The following is a 13,706-nucleotide window of genomic DNA, read 5'->3' as shown; positions in this document are numbered from 1 at the left end:
CATCGACGAGAACAAACGTTTATTATGATTTCTTGGGAGGTTTAAAATAATCGATGCCTGTACAAGCAGGGAATAATTAAACCAAATGTGCAATCAACAATGTGAGAAATCATTTTGCCTTATGTAATTGTCAATACACACTTGGATTGATTGACAACCTTATTTTGAAACAGAGATTGTATTAATGCAACATTCACTGCCAACAATCGGTGCATGATTGATGAGTGTTACGGGCAAACATGTGTATAACTTGAATGAACCACTGAACCATCAATAATTGTGTATCTAAAGCACAATCTTACATCCGTATCTTGAAAATTAATATGTGATTTTCAAACAAGTTAAATGATAAACCGTCGATACAGAACTCCACTCAACATTGCTAAGTCGCCGAAATGGTGTCATATGGTACACAAGGATGTTTGACGAGAGCTCTAATCCAGAATAGATCAGTCAAAGGAAATGGACAACAAATTCAACACATTCCAATTTCAAAGTTTCATGTCATGTTAACGTTGTTATGGCATGTTCAGCCAAGAGAGTAATCAAACCAAAAGGTAGCCGCAAAAGTCCTTTGAAGTCTGATTTTAGTGTCAAGCATAAGATTTGTCCAATATTGGTCCTGCTCGTTTTGTGTAAGCCAGTTGGGAACGAGTGCAGTTTTGTGTTTGACACATAAGAACAAGCATGAGTGTGATTCGAATGTCCCCTGTGTGATGAACAAAGTCAATGCTACAAAAGCATTCATATATGTTCGTACAGTACTTACATGTTATTGTTATTGTAATAGTGGAACATTCTAATGCAGATGTATTGATGTTATCTGTGAATGAAAACCCGACATGGGTACAATGTGTGAAGCCCATTTCTGGCGTCCCCCGCCGTGATGTTGCTGGAATATTGCTAAAAGCGGCGTGAAACCATACTCACTCACTCACTGTGAATGAAAAATGTTTAAAAACACTTTTGAATTTTATCAGAGTTTACGCACACATTGTGTCCTTGGAAATAGCCTAGCTTATACCAGCCTTAAATCTCTGTGACATCCAGCTTGCATGGTGTGACAACAACCCAAGAAAAGAATTGTATGACAAAGATGCGATATAGAGTTTACAAATGTCTGCCATCGATATAACAATGGTCTGGCATCAAGACAACAAATGCCTCGCATCGTGTTATCAAAGGTCTGGAATCGAGATAGATATTGTCTGGCGATCGGTTTAACATAGGTCTTGCATCGTGCGAACAGATGTGCCACGGCAAGTTAACACAGGTCAGATTGTCCAAGGGTCTGACATAAACAAATCTTTGCTATCGAAAGAACATTTTCAATTAACAGACACTTGAATATTTACAAAATGCGTTCTTTTCAAATATAACGGAAATGCTGTTCACAAAGCCATGACATTCTTCATGAGTTTCAAGCAAACACGCGGAGACTGCAATTCTTTCTACAGACAACATTGTCCATGTCAATGAATCATTACCGTAACAAGTATTAATAACGATGTGGTCCCAGGTTCAGTGAGCGCAACAATGTGTGTTCCTTACAGCGATACTTCAAACAATGGTCCCACCAGCACTTTTCTTACAGGCAATGAGTTGGGCGCTCAAGTAAAAGGATTATAACATACAGTAGGTCAGATCTTGATGATGTTTGCAATAGACAGGGTAATTTCAACTCCCCAAATACTCGGTTTATGCTGTTTCAAAGTACCTTTAGATCACAAAGCTCACGAGAAAAAAACATTTGATTCATTCTTGACCGTCAAACACTTATATCCGTCGGCGACTTGATGCCTTGCATCAATGGTTTCTTGTCAATGAAGATCAAGAGCATGTATGAGCTACAGCAGGATGCGCAGGCAATGGGACTGCTCTTCGGGTACAGCAATGACATAACGTTGAAAGTTACATCAACTAACCATCTACATATGTCTCGACAACTGCGTGATATCCTCTCATATGACAACCAAACAGCAGGAATGGAGACAGGCATTCCGTGAGTAACGTCTTGTTTCTGATTGCTATAATAAAAATGGATTGTTTATTTTGAAGCATCTATTTCGCAAACTGACTTTAATTGAGTGATATAAGGCATGAACTAATAAGGGGGACTTGAACACCGACATAGCAAAACATTACAAAACGTATACATTGTGCTTCCTGAACAAAAATGACAGCATGGCCACATTCTGTTAGACACTTGAATTTATTGAAAAAATAATCCTGAAATTGCTCGCTCCATTATGAAATCGGCACGATAAATGGGAAGCTACATGCACTTTTTTACGTCAAGGGTTATTGTATGTATACGCTTAAGTGATCGATTTGAGGATAAACGATTTTGGTTACTTAACATTTGATTTGACATGTCTCGAAGTATAGGAAGAGGGGCAGTTGACGCAGTGCAATTAATTTTCTTGCTAAAATGGGCATCTCCAATTCCAAAGGCAGATCAAGAAGAAAGCCCTCTCAAAGAAGTAGCTATCTGTGCATAATTACATTTGAAAGAACTGAAAGAAAATCAGCTGTTTTTTTAAATGTCTTCAGTAGGTCATCTCGTTTTAACATTTATGAAATACTCCTTTGCAAACACGATAGAAAACTATGTTTTAAATGCCTGGTGATGTCATCGTGCACCAATTTCCAGTGTAAGCTGCTTTTATGAGAACTAAATCAAGCCGTTCAAGTTAATCTAAGATGAAATTGAACAAACAAAACAATGCTAGGAAAGAAAGACAAATTGGCCACTAAATATAATGTTGTTTTTCTAAAATCAGTAAGTACCACGACACTGATGTTATTAAGTGAGGTCCCAGAATAGGAAGCTGTGCAGAATGTAAGAAATCAATGCAATATTGTAAATTGAATGTATAAACGAACAGCATGAACTGGAAGAGTGTGTCCCTTGTTGTTACAGAACAGCAAAACAAAAGGATGCAAAACACTTCTTCAGGCTGCGCTTTCAGTTCAACGACACAATATGAATACAAAATGCCTGTCATATGCAATATGATGTCAGTGTGTGTACTCTTCTGTGAGTATTCTGTGTGTAGCCTCTTGTAACATATTTGTGTGTAGTTGTAATCTGTCTGTGTGTAGCCAGTTGTAATCTGGATGTGTGTAGCCAGTTGTAATCTGGATATGTGTAGCCAGTTGTAATCTGGATGTGTGTAGCCAGTTGTAATCTGTCTGTGTGTAGCCAGTTGTAATCTGTCTGTGTGTAGCCAGTTGTAATGTGCCTGTGTGTAGCCAGTTGTAATCCGTCTGTGTGTAGCCAGTTGTAATCTGGATGTGTGTAGCCAGTTGTAATCTGTCTGTGTGTAGCCAGTTGTGATCCGTCTGTGTGTAGCCAGTTGTAATGTGTCTGTGTGAAGCCAGTTGTAATCTGGATGTTTGTAGCCAGTTGTATGTGGATGTGTGAAGCCAGTTGTAATCTGGATGTGTGTAGCCAGTTGTAATGTGGATGTGTGAAGCCAGTTGTAATCTGGATGTATGTAGCCAGTTGTAATCTGAATGTGTGTACAAGGCACAAGGATGCATTGTGTGCCGCACTCACTCGGTTGTATCGATTAGATGTAAACACAATGTGAAGACGATCTCATAGTTATGCAGAGTAGTGACGAAAACAAGTGTTATCACAGTACTTCATTTGATACATTTCACCTGTAATTGGGTGTTGATAGCTTTGAACTACATGTTCATGAAGCTTGGTGTACTGTGTGTACAATCAGATGTGCAGACTTAAGTCATCCCATGGCATCACAAAGGAAGCTGGAATGTTGGTAATAGTCATGGTTGTTGTGGACATAGCTCTTAGGAGAACACTGCTCTCTTCATGACTCTCGTCTTATTGATAAAATAATAGTTGCCTAAAATAATATCCATATTTCATGGAGATAGCAAAATCATTCCATGCCACATTCCATTCTATCTACTATACTATATCTCCTTCACAATATTCAATGCCGATACCTACGTATAAGGATGTTAAGTAAAGTATTTGCCTTTTTTGTCTACAAATGTGCTCCTATCTCGTTATGTTTTTGAAAATTACTACTATGAGTGAGTGGTGATCATACAATCTGGTGAGTCCCACCATGGTACTTTTTTGAATGTAATAATGACGCATACGGAGACAAAGAGAGCTTTGGTCAGATCATAACATACATCCGCTAGACTGTCTGAACATAGCTGCAGTTTGATGATACAAAACACTTTCACTCGTCTCATCATGACAAGAAGAGAATGTGTGTATGGGCGTCTTGCTTGCTCAGTGATATACAGTGGTATAGTCGCAATCGTGCAATAGACTCTGCTTTCAGCAGTCGCAATCGTGCAATATACTCTGTTTTCAGCAGAGATGTCTTCTGAATCTGGAAATGTTTTTTGTCGCTTCTTTTAATCATGTAGGGTAGATACATTTGTAATTCTGCAAAACAGTGTTGCACTGATGTGCATCATATTTCACAAAGATACATATTTTTTAAGCAAACATTAATGTGTTAATTCCTTGAGGTACTCGCCAAATTTTGCGAAATTAAGGATTTAAACGTCTAACATCTAGATTTTCCGTTTCCGCATTCGCAGTCAATGTCAATCATGTTGGTTTTTATAATTTTGTTATGGTTAGCTCAGTTGTGATGCAAAATACTTGATTACAATAAAAAACAACAGATATTACCCTTAGGAAATCTCCAGTGACAATTAGGAAAAATGTGACATGGTGAAACCTTTTTATAGGGCGCTCTTAATACTGTTTTTTCCGCAAGGTGCATCAGTGTGTACACGTACTTGTTGATGCAAGAAGAGACTCTGGCAGACGTCAGGGAAATAGCTAACACATCGATGTTTCCAGAGTTTTTTAAACCAGTCAGATTCAAGGACAATGGAGTTAATACCAGCCACTCAACAGCAATGTCAGCCTCATCCAGTAATCCCGCTATCCCATCTCTGCACATAGAAGTACAATCCACATGTTCCAAAAGTGTATTCAATAACTGAAAGTCTCAGGAATCTGGAAGTTTCAGAACGGTATTAGCGATTGAAGGAATTGTATGTGAAGTTTGAGAGTTCAAGACGAGAGTATATAAAATCTAGACTTTATGCCGTTGACCCATTTGGTGAAAACAGCATTACTCTTAAACCTGTGACTAACGTACCTACGTTTATATTTAACATATTTCGTCGTAATACATAATCCTATTGAAGGAACAGTGAAACTTAGGGTAACCTTTAAACTTAAAATAATATACATTTTTTTGTAACTGTAAGAGTTTCAAAGTTTGCAGATAAACAAACAATTTCCTCAAAGCAATGCAATTTCTACTTTTTTATCCTCTTACTATTCTCAACAAAAATGGTTCTGTGACACCAATATTTTAGTGAATCTTTCAAACAAGTAAAATTTGGTTTTCAATATTGTAGTACATGTATGGTATCAAGTCACAAAAACGCAACTGCTACAGAAAAGCAAAAAGTTGCAAAAGTTGACTTTTATGCAAGCCCCATGCATTTCACTACCCAAGCATCGTGCATCGTGCATCGTGCTGACAACAACCACTCAGAAAAACAACACAATTACGCAATTATTCAACATTACGTAATGCCACGCCTGTCCGGAAATGAGCGTCTGCGAGCCATTGGTATGCTTGAAGCAGGATCGAGTCAACGTAATGTTGCAAGACAATTTAACGTCCACAGAAACACCAATCTCAATGGACAGCTCTATCGCGCCGAGATCATCGGCCCTGTTGTTTTATCGTTTTTGCGTCGTCATGGCCCAGGCATTAACTTTCAACATGACAACGCCCGACCTCATATTGCTCGACTTGTTCAGGATTCGACAAAACAATGTGAATGTCATACCCTGGCCGGCTCGCTCCCCTGATCTCTCACCAATCGAGCACACGTTGGATGAGATGGATCGGCGCCTTCGATGTCAACCACTTCTTCCACAGACACTCCAGGAACTTCGAAACATGTCTAGCAGATATGGACAGATATCCCAAAGGTGAGGTGAGGTGAAATGGGGTTTAACGTCGCGTCCAAGTTTATTACACTTATATAGCGACGTGCATGCACGTGTGTGTGTGGCTGCTAGTACTAGTCCGGACTGATGCCGATTTATAGTGCTAGCTCACTGAGATACCATGCCGCAGTTTAACAGGAATATCCCACTCCGACACAGTATACTGACTCCGAGCCGACCAGTCCTTGAATTGGCCCCTTAATGCCGAGCGACAGACATAGTAAAAAGACATAGTTAAAAGTACCATCTTTTGACGTCTTTTGGTATGACGCGGCCGGGTATCAAACCCGGAACCTTCCGCTCTCCGGGCGGACGCTCTACCACTAGACCACGGAGGCGGAAGTTGGTAATGACGTGTCATCAAGCGAATATAGTCAGTCACAGACATCTATAATCGTGATTAACCCTGGAGGTGTCGCCAGTCGACCTAGATTCTTCATTAACAATACACAAATCCAGTCCTTATTACTTTGCTTCCTTGCTGAAGGAGAATGTTGGCATATGCTAAACGACAAATAATTCATGACCAAATTCGATTGAAGATCAGTAGTTAAATATTAAAATATATTTTCAGAATTCAAATGTGTTGTGTATTTATCTTGGTCAGTTAATGAGACTTCTTTCAACTGATGTATGTACATAAATAGCGAGTTACATTGTAGCACAATACATTTCATTATCGAAAGTCTACATTATACTTATCAAATCAATTAACCTAATGATTGTACCTCATTATCTGTCTGCTGAAAAGAGAATACGGATACAATAAATGTGATCTTTCCAAACGTATCAAATACATTTTCACCAAGTAGAAAAGACAATAATGAGCCACGCTAGGGTACATAGGACAGAACATGAACTGGATAGATGAGAAGCAATCGGCCTCTTAGCGTCTCCTAATATTAATCTCAAAACTGAAACTCTAGCTCAAGTAAATCTATCTGTCTGCTGTCGCACAAATAATAGACTGTACCATTACAGAATAGGTTTCGACATAATACATCCGTCATTTCAGAGAGGTAAGAGAAATAGATGTACAACAAAGTGGGTATTACTGCACATCTTTCGACAAAAGGCAAAAGGCCCACAGCACATTGTCTGCACAAATTATTACAGATTCAGGACATATTGTGTTTGTTTCCTAGCCTGGAATACTAACATAGATACGTTCTTTATACTCCTTGTACAATCACTTTTTAAAAACATACGCGTTTGTTTATCTTTTGAATTTAGGTAAATACTTACAATGTACCTCCATTTCAAAGGAAAAAGATTGAACGATGTTTGAATTAATTTCAAAATCTGTTTATGGAAATCACATGCTGTTCCTGTGGCCAGTGTCGAGGCATTTGCATGATCTTGGAAACATCAGACCCAAAAGTGATCTCTACTCTTTGTGAGGTTTGCACGATCACAGGGAACATTAAAGACAATCACACATCATTACTCTCAAACTTCAAACGAGACCCTAACAACTTGTTTTTTTTATAAATATGTAAACAAGGACTTTGAGGATATACATGTTTTTACTATTCTCATTTTGTTATCCGCTTGTCTCTGTTTGCGGAAGTTAAATGTACATTAACATGGAAGAATACCAACTGTGACAAGAAAAGTTCAACATTTTAACAAGAAATGAATACCAAACTATGCAGTCCGCTTTTTTTCTTGTAAACAACCCAAAGTTAAGGGTAATGGATACTCGTACAGGATACAGACCAGATGCAGGGAAGACCACTCAAGTAAGCTGTGGTGAGATAAAAGTGAAGGTTATCTGTTGCAAACTAATGCACCTCTTGCTTGAATGAATCTAAAGATGACCTTTGAACATCGAGCCCTACAAATCGCCTGTCCAATGAATATACTCCATGGGGAGTCAGGGGCAGAATAGATACACAGTAAGCATTGAAGACGCAAATAGGAATGTATGAATTGTGAGATCTGACTGATTCTGCGTCAGCACAACCCGCAACGTGTGCTTTCATCCACTGGTATGATATCCATCTATTATTAAATGTGATTGACTGGCTTGTCAACATTCACATAAATACGTTAACATCAACATGAACTTTAATTTGACCTATTAACGATGCTACCAGAAGATGGGAACATGCTTACCCTTTTCGCGAACATTCGGTATCCTCACTAATTGTCAGTGATCCATTCACAGTGCCGTTTTACACCAATAGTGGATAAAGATTTACCTGTCGTGTTGACGTTTTAGAATATATGTCAAGCAGAAAAGAAAATGCTACATACATGATGAATGCATTTTGATTTCCTTATTCTTCTAAATGTTCCTTTGCACATTCTTACTCTAAACTAATTACCAGAACAAACAAGATTTCAAGCTGCTCAGATAAATACATGCAACTGTTCTGTTCCGTGGATAATTATCATTAACACTGGTATTAGTTGTTCGTGAAGATGCGTTGCTCCACCAGAGGAACTTAGATGCATTTTCCTGTCGACATGAACGGCTTCTTGTGTAATAGGCAAGAAAAATCAAAATAGATGTGCATAATTTCACTGCTGCCACAATTGCATCGTTGAACATATTGAACAGTAAAATTGATTAACATGCTTTTGAATGATCTTAGAAACACACACAAATGACAAAAGCATGCTTCATTATAAATCAATAAGCCCGATAAGGGTCATAGCATGATCATGCAGGGGTAAGGATTACACAACGCTTTACCCAGTACAACACATCTGTTCGTGGCATGTGATGCGTCCCTCTGACAGCCGGCGGCAGGACCAGAGCATGTCCGGACTCAGTGAAATGGGATTCCTTTCATGTTATTAGCTCTCTTAACATAGTGTCCTTTTTTTCTGATGCCGATAAACATATTGCAGGCTGTGTAATATCCTTTCATGCTGCGTTTTGCTGTGATATTGAAACTTCGAGGAATTCCATTTCACATGTTTTTAAAATGAAAGATGTCAGAAGGCTCTACCGACACTGACTCTTACAACCAATGTAAAAGAAACGACAAAGTTGTAACAAACTATCAGTATAGATTAAGAGGATGCATATATTCCATCCGGATAACTGTATGAATGAAATGATAATGATGTAGCAACATTAAGAAGTATACGATAATAAAACATTAAGCGTATAGATTGTATAGAATTAAGTGTATTTGGAAGATTTACCTTGCACTTTAAGAGCAGGTATAAATATATACATATGGTCCACTACCAACATAACGCGAATGGCTGCTGCAAATTATATATCCACATAACTGCACTTTCCTGTCAGTTTTTTTTGCCACAGTTCAAATATCTAATCATGAAGAAAAGATGATGTAAATCTTGAAATTAACGCGAGCGTGAATTAAATGCGAAAATGAAAATGAATTCAAAGACGCGTTAATTTCAAGATTTACAGTAACTTAAATATATTTATACAAACATACGCAAAGTAACACGTAATATAAATTTCAATTAACATTTTGCAAGCATTCTATGTGCATTACAGGCTGCGACATCTCAACAAAGGTCTTGAGGTTCTGAAAATTGGATGTGCAGCCGATATCATAAAGCTTCCATGCACCAAGTTTGACCACCACAACAATCCTGATTTCCATCTTATCCGCTCCAGCCCATGCATGTTGTTTCTCGAGATCAAAATAGTTTTTCTAGGCCGTAGTTATTCAGTTTCCGATACGTGGATCATTATCTTTATATTAGAACCAGGTTCAATTTTGTGAAAAAAACCCATTTGATTTGTTTAGCTTTGAACACCGCAATCCCACACGACAATTTTAATGAGAAAAATGCATTCTTTAATTAAACGTTGTGAACATAGCTAGATATAGTTACATCTGAATCTTCAACGGTTCAGGACAATTAATCAAAATGAAAGTACATGTCATCTGAAGTTTATCTTACACGTCTATAACGTCGGTGAAACGAAAACAAGTATATGTAAATATAAACCAAAGATAATTATTATGGCGAATCTAGGACTCGAGCCAACGATCATGTATACAGGATCCTTGCACGACTAGGGTCAGTAACTCTTCATACCAAATAATACTGTCTACCACGTTTGATATGTCTCCATTAACTCAATATCTCAAACACATATCCAATGTCTTTGTAAAATATTTATGAGCCATTGTACTCATTCATTGCGTTTAACAACATATCTCAAAGCCGTTTCATACTGGCAATTGTGTGTACATCTACGAAGCATTCACTTTCAACGCCATTTCAAAAGCCCTGTTACTGTCAAACGTTACTGTCTATATGGCCATCTCATCTCAATTCAATGATATAAATGATTTCATTGGCTTTATCAAAAAGGACAAGATCGAGTATGTTGGCCTGGATACGTCTGAGGCTGTATACGGGCCGATTCCAAAGAATTTTGTATTGATAATTTTCCATGACGCCCTCTACATATTCCGGGTCGTACCATGGGTGGACCTCTGTGTCAAAACCACAAGCATGGCGAAGACGGTAATAAAATGATCGAGCCACCTCAGCCTGAGCTGGGCCTCCACTCACAATGTGTTGGACAGTCTCATTAAATTCATTACATAATCTACATTTCGTATTTACATTTTAATGCAAAATCACACATTGACGGTTTCGAGTTGGAGGTGACTGGTCCTGAGCAGCAAACAGAAAGCCTTCTGTTTCACTTTACAGGCCCGACGACTTCATTCAAGTGAAGGACTCTGCAGGATTGCTGATCTTCTCAACACACTGCACATAAACTCGATGCAGTGGTCGATCAGATAGCTTGATCAGGTCGATCAGAAAAAAACTGATTCTGGGCCGATTTGATATGGCATTTCGCTTGGTTGACATTCATTTCCGTAGCGTCCAGCAGTACAGAACCATCAACAAAATCAACACTGACACATTGAGATTATGTCCCATATCCTTGGCTCGTTTTAGAAAACTGTGGAATGCCTTGTTTTCATCATGAGTCTTCACAAGAGGATCATCAGACAAATACATGTGTGCAAAGGTGCACAAAACAATTCTATCATGAAGAGCCTCCACATTAACCAAGCCATGCCCTCCCATCATAATTGATAAATATAAACGATTGAGGGAAGAGCGAGGGGGATAGCATCTATTGTCTGACATTATTCTTCGTGTGAGGGTGTCAATACCCTGGATTTCTTGTTTCGTCCAATCAATAAGACCAAAATAATACGAAAGGACGATTATAATAATAATAATTATTATTATTATTTTTTTATTATTGTTGTTATTATTATTATTTTTTAATTTATCAATGACGTATTTAGCACCTTAATTACGCCGCAGCAAGTAATAACCCAGTTCTATATACTAGTATTAAGCGTCATAAAAGTAGTTGTGTGGGTAAGGCAAGTCGTGTCATGTGATCTACAGTGTAATCCTCGGGGTAACGATGACGTTCCACAATCTATTAGACTTTTACAACCAGCAAGGAGAGGTATTCCTACTCGAGACGCCCTGTGTTGATGCATGTGTCCATGTCTATATATACTGACATAATTGAATTGTTAACACCCACCTATAGCAACAACAGCGTATAACTAGAACTGTCACGCTTTCATGACTTTCAACGCCTAAATTATTAAAAAAAAACTATTGATATTAATGGCAGAAAAGTAACTGTGATCTAGTCAGCGCCAAGTTAGTCTCAATGTATATACAACAGGATTCGGTAACGGTTTGGCTTTTGTAAGTAAAGATTTAGTCGTGGACCCAATGTACACAGCATGGTGGCGACACCTTTGCAAGAGTTAATTAGTTTTACTTGTTACTTTAAAACAACAAGAATACACTTCACCGTGTTTTTAACACGAGGAAAGCCACAAGTGAATTCGAATTCAAGACGCATGTAGGATCATACATATATACATACATGATATATGATATGATATGATATAATGGTATTCCTTCAATTCTACCTTGCTTTCGCCACTGCTTGGAGGTCCGGTGTCCCGGTATAAACTCTCCCCCGTACAAATTCTCCCCCCGGAGATTTTATACCGGTACAGATTCTCCCCCAGATAATCTGTTCTGAAATAAAATCTCCCCCGGGCGGATATGTTTCGCGCCCCCCTCAGTATAAAGTCTCCCCCCTGATTATTCGGTTTGTTGCAATGTCTTTAAGTACTATATTCTTTAAATAGTTATCTTTAATGTAAGGAGGGTTACTTTAAAAAATAGATTATGAAATATGGTCATAATGAATTGATATTTCAGCATATTTTATTTGGTAACTGTATCTTCCATCCTAAAATAATTATAAGACATAATCATACCAAACAAATTTGAATGAAATGCCTTAATGTAACAAATACATATACGGTTACTGTTGTAACAGAATTCAGAAATCTTATTAATCCTCGCAAACATTCGGTTTTAACACTAACTACGTAAAAACTGTCAATATATCCACGCGCGCCTCCAGCTCAGGCTGTCCGTTATACTCTGATTTTAGATCTAAAATATATTCCTTAATACAGGCTACGATATGAAAATGGTATCAGTGTAATATCAGTGGCTAGAATATCATGGTGCAAGCAGGTTTCTGTCAAACATACAACGTCATAACTATCTAATTCAGCACTGATAAAATCTACTTTGTCTTTAAGACTGCGTACGTTTAGATATATAATCTTTGATTTAAACAGTATTTTATTTCCATTAATGTTCAGATTTTACATTAAATAGCATTACAAAATGGAAAAAGGATAAAGGAAATCTGTCAAATAAATGTGATTTTAAATCACTACAACCTAGCCTAAGTCTAGATAAAATCACCTGACATTGCCGCTGGCCGTAACTAGCAAAAGATGTAAAAATTGCAGTAAGCTTAGTTTCTCTAGAAATTAATTGCTTAAACCGAGATAAGGAATCTACATTTCTAATATTAATATCAAGTGCATTCCAAGCTTGTATAACAGATGGCCAAAAAGATCGATTATACTGGGATAAGCGTCCTGCACTGGTCTGGAAGTCATTAGAAGTACGAAGGTTATATCCAGTTATGCTGGATATATTAGGTGGGACCCATAAAGATAGATATTTAGGAGTTAGCCCATTGACCATTTTGTAAAATATACATAATTTATGGCAATGTCGTCTGTCGGACAGTGAGCATGTAGGATCATACATATATACATACATGATATATGATATGATATAATGGTATTCCTTCAATTCTACCTTGCGTTCGCCACTGCTTGGAGCTCCGGCAGGATTAAAACAAATAATTTTGCAATCCTGTAATGTGTTATTGTACAATGATGTAAACCACAAGCGTATATTTTAATCACATTACATTGCTCAAAACAATGAATAACATTGTAATGTGATAACATGGAATAGATTAACCCAGCTGGATATATATGGTCTGTCATGTGTACAGTATAATGGGGGATTCATGACAATATCAGAGAATGTCATTTATCCCCGAAAGGCAAAGTTAGACTGGAAGAACATCAGACAAACATACATGTACTTCGTTTCGGGTTAATGTCATCTACACATCGTCGAGACCCAACTTTTAATATGATTTCTTTGGAAGTTTAAAATAATCGACGTCTGCACAGGCGGGGAATGTTTAAAATAAATGTGCAATCAACAATGTGAGAAATCATTAACCTTATGTAATTACCAAAATACATGAGGCGACCTTTTTTTGAAAGAG

This window comes from Haliotis cracherodii, unplaced genomic scaffold, assembly GCF_022045235.1.
Source record: "Haliotis cracherodii isolate W230 unplaced genomic scaffold, xgHalCrac1.p SCAF_4, whole genome shotgun sequence".
Lineage (NCBI taxonomy): Eukaryota > Metazoa > Mollusca > Gastropoda > Lepetellida > Haliotidae > Haliotis > Haliotis cracherodii.
Note: the sequence above shows the minus strand (reverse complement) of the source record.